Raw genomic sequence first — 4,612 nt, 5'->3', positions numbered from 1 at the left:
GTGGCTGTGTCTTCAGCTAAAGTTCCATCTGGCTCTGGCAGGCTACATGGCTTCTCTCTGACTCCACCCTTCTTTCTCCCAGCATTCAGTTTAGTTTTCCATGCCTACTGTTATTCTTTTGCCCTACCAGGCCAAGCCAGTTTTCTTTATTAATTAACCAATTGTATTCACAGCATACAAAGGGGAATCCCACATCACTGTTTATCTAGAATATGGCATACATATACATATACTAAACAATACTGTCCCCATAGTGTAACAACCATTTTCTTCATTTGAACACAGTGACTACTTGCAAGAAACCCACAGAGATCAGGTTTGCTGACTGTTGACATTCCGTTATAGAAGGAGGGTTAGGGATGGTCATTGGACCCCACCCTTCTAAAGTTCTATCAGTTCATTCCTGTACATCGTGGACATTTGTATATATTTCTGCCTGCTTTGCTTGTTGCCTCTTGTCTTGGCATGTGCTTGAGTCTTTGGAGGGTGGCAAAGTTCACTAGGATAGGGTGGGGTGTGATAGGTTGTGGGAAGATTCCATCTACATGACTATGGGAAACTGTCATGCGAGAGTGTGACTTTGTAGTGGTGGCTGCTCTGGGATCATCCAAACACCTGGAAGTAACCCATACCTTTGCTCTATCAGAGAGCCCTGGAAGCGCAGTGCTTCCCTAGGTTGGGCTTTGGTGGGATTACACTTTGGTTTCTCGTTGGTGTCCTATAAGGAGGAGGTAAAGATTTGTTTAAATCTATCCGGGGAAGCAGTTCCCCCAGCAATATATCATACTGAGTATTGTTCAATCACAAAGAAAAACGAAATCTTGCCATATGCAGGAAGATGGGTGGAATTGGGGATCATTGGGCTAAGCAAAATAAGCCAGTTTGCTTGTTTTTTTTCTTTTTTGGTTCCATATAATTTTAAAATTTTTGCTGCTTCTATAAAGAATAAAGCATTTTTATTGGGATTGCCCTGAATTTGTAAATTGCTTTTGGTAGGATGGTCATTTTCATAATATCAGTTCCACTGATTAACGCCTATCTGACATCTTTCCATTTTCTAGTGCCTTATCATTCTTTCTTCAGAGAGTAGAAACTTTCATTGTAGAAATCTTTCACCTCCGTGGTTAAGTTTATCCCAAGGATATTTTATTGTCTTTGGTGCTTTTGCAAATGGGACTATGTTCATGATCTCTTCCCTGGTATGTCTGCTGTCGATGTATAGAAAGGCTACTGGGTTTTGTAAGCTGATTTTGTACACTAAACTTTGCTAAAATTAGTGGTGATTTCTAGACATTTTCGAGGATGTATTACAAATATACTAAATACCCTCTCTGAAGGGGGGATAAATAGAGGGTGATATGTATGTGTAAGTACATGAACTTCCAGAGGCTAAATTTACAATGCATTAATGAACTTAACTGACTTATTTTGTGGTTCTCAAACTGGGCAGTCTTCCTTCCCACATAACATAGTAAATGTTCAAAGGGTCAGTCAGAGGAGGTGATGTAATCGACAGAAGAAGACGCAGGAAAGAACACATCCACCCATACACCCCTAGAGTCGTTTGCATTCCAAAGTTACTTTCTTCTAAGATGAGCACAGAAAACAGAACAGAAAATAAACTGACCAGCATCAATTTCTTCAGGTAACCTTTTCTGTTAGGGATTAAGTCAAAGGAGACTTCTCACTTTGCCAGTTTACCTATTTGGGTAATTAGGTTGTTCTGATTTTAATCCCATTTTTTTCTTGAGAGGGGGCATCCACTATCATATTTTCAACGTTGTGATGTGGAATGTTAGTCACAACCCTTTAGTGATTTTAGTCTGACCCACTGGGTTGTTGAGAGCAAGAGCTTTGTCACAAACAATAACTCCATATGTGATCTTTCATCAGTGACTTTTTTCTAAGAAATAGCAAGGTTTTACTGATTAAGAGCAGAACACAAATGCCTATATTTAAATTAGCATCAACCCAATAAGGAGAAAAGCATTACTGATTGACCAGTTTAAAGGATTCAAACTTACATCTGGAAAAATAAAGAGCCAATAGAGGCATAGATGAGAATTGCTTTCGCTTTTCAAAGTCTGCAACATCAGGAAAGATTAGAGGATGTTTAGTGCCCAAGAAATATAGATGATTCCTTCGAGACACTGGTTACTGCCTATTTTCTTCTCTTCCTATCCTCAAAGTAGGACCAAGTAATTCAGTATGTAAGAGAGGGCAGATTACCTGGAATTGCGGCTGGGTGTCAGCCAGAGAGGTGTCTTAGCAGCACAGAGAAAGATGTGAGGAAGTGTGGAAAGTTAACAAGGTCTGTCTCCTTCCTGTGTTAGATCCAATGCAGAAACACTGCCTCCACGGAACAGCTCTGAGAATTCCATCAGCATCACCCCCCGTCAAACTCTAAACTTCCCTGCCCAGACATGCGAATAGTATGGGCAATTGGTGTTCATTTTGTTTTCTTCCTGCAAATCTTCACTGGGGCCAGCAATTACAAGCAGAACTAGCATTTCCTTTCAGCTAGACTGTGGTTCTGTAAAATGATTTTATGATAAACATATTTTCTGGGTTTTGTTGAGCAGAGTTCTGAGAGAGAAGATAGGGTGTTCTAGCTAGCACTACAGGGAAAACTTATTGGATAGCATGCTCTACTCTAAATAATTAATTGTTCATTAGGGTAATAAAAACAAAGGTAGAAACACTCAAAGGGGAGGAAGAGTTTTCTAAGAGAAATGACATAAACAAACAAAAAAATAAATGCTTTGCCGACTTGCCCGAACTGATCCAGTGAGACAGGAGAATAGGAAAGATGTGCTTAGATAACTAGATTATGATTTCTTGTTCTTATCATTACCATTGCTGATGTAGTCATTAGCTTTTAGGAAAACATTTTTTCTTTGTGTTTTTCTCAAATGCCTCAGTGTCCCATTTCCCACTCACTTTCTTCTTGAATGTGTAACGCTCACTGGTCATTATTTGACCCCATGTGGATTAGTGGTGAAACTGTTTCTTAGGTATTCTTTGAATCCTGGGAAAGTTTGGAGAAGAAACGTGCAAAATTTTGATACATTTGAGAATCTTCTTGCTTTTAAGTCTTACTTAACACTTGTTTTTTTAAAAAATTATATTTTGGATAACAATCTACTTAGAGTTGATTTCTTAAGTGCTCCTCAAGTCATCCCTAAAGTCTTGCCGTAGGTTGTAGAACGTGCTGAAAACACAACCTTAAACTAGAAGACCCAGAGTTTAAACTCCCTCAGAGCCTTACTATTGCAATTATAGAAAGAAACTTTGTGGGCCCAATAAGATCCCTTCCACATCAGGGTCATTAGCCGCACACCTTGCTCATCTGAAAGCTACAATTTCAGGTGCAACCTGAACACATTTTGTGTGACGCGTGCCCACCATTTCATAAAAATCCTGCCTTCCTGGAATTTACCAGATGGGAGGCCAGGGATCAATCAACAATTGAAATGCACAGATGTCACAGAGAGCACCATGTTTGAAGCAAGAGATGTGGGATAATTGTTATTTCGATTCCCGCCAACACAAAGCAATTTCCTTCGATGACTCAGTCCAGAAGGTAAAAGTCTTTTCTAGTTTTGATAAACCTGACAGCCTTGCCAGACATTATTTTAGAAACGAATGTATAATACCATTTATCAAGCTCCAATCCTTATATAACATCAAGGAGCATCAGTGTGCAATCCATAGAGGATATTTTTACAACAGATAGAAGAAGAGATCAAGTTCCTTGCTGAGATGTTTCCTGGGCAAGCACCATTTTCTTCTATGCCTCTGAGAGTGAAGTGTCTTAAGAAATGACCTGGGGCTCTTTCGGCCATCTTGGCGCCTGTAGAGGCCTGCTGGGAACAGGACTTCTAGAAGACACTATGTCTGGAAGGCTGTGGTGCAAGGCCACGTTTGCTGGCTATAAGTGAGGTCTCTGGAACCAGAGAGAGCACACGGTTCTTCTTAAAATTGAAGGCGTTTATGCCCGAGATGAAACTGAATTCTATTTGGGCAAGAGATGTGCTTACGTGCATAAAGCGAAAAACAACACAGTGACACCTGGAGGCAAACCAAACAAAACCAGAGTGATCTGGGGGAAAGTCACTCGGGCCCATGGGAACAGTGGCATGGTCCGTGCCAAATTCCGAAGCAACCTTCCTGCAAAGGCCATTGGACACAGAATCCGTGTGATGCTGTACCCATCCCGGATTTAATGAAAAGTAAATAAATAAAAGTAGATTTGTAAAAAAAAAGAAATGACCTGGTGAGTCAGGATTGTTGAAGGGTCCTGTCTACTTGTCTTACATTTCCAGAAGTGTAAAAGAAAAGCATTTGCTTTCTCGTTTAGCATTTACCCTTCAGAGGGCATTAAATGATATGAACTGTGATTTCAATATTCCTTCTTTTTAAAATAGTTTCTCTATTTTTTTATGTGTATGCATGTGTTTTCACTTGTATGTCGGAGCACATATAACGTACATTTGTGTGGAGGCCAGAGGTCAATGCCAAGTATCCTCTACTACCATCTCATCCTTTGCCTTAGTTTATTTTAGCTTTCACCGAAACATTTTTATTGATTCTATGGGAATTTCACATCCTG

At 39.9% G+C, this 4,612-nt stretch overlaps 1 pseudogene; it reads left to right on the top strand.

The window, feature by feature from the left end:
* The first annotated feature begins 3,838 nt into the window (after positions 1-3,838).
* On the top strand, positions 3,839-4,249 carry LOC125416653 (large ribosomal subunit protein eL33 pseudogene; annotated as a pseudogene).
* Positions 4,250-4,612: the final 363 nt, after the last annotated feature.

This window comes from Myodes glareolus, chromosome 10 (assembly GCF_982192425.1).
Source record: "Myodes glareolus chromosome 10, mMyoGla1.1, whole genome shotgun sequence".
Classification (NCBI taxonomy): Eukaryota; Metazoa; Chordata; class Mammalia; order Rodentia; family Cricetidae; genus Myodes; species Myodes glareolus.
Note: the sequence above shows the minus strand (reverse complement) of the source record. Positions and strands in the feature narration are given on the sequence as shown.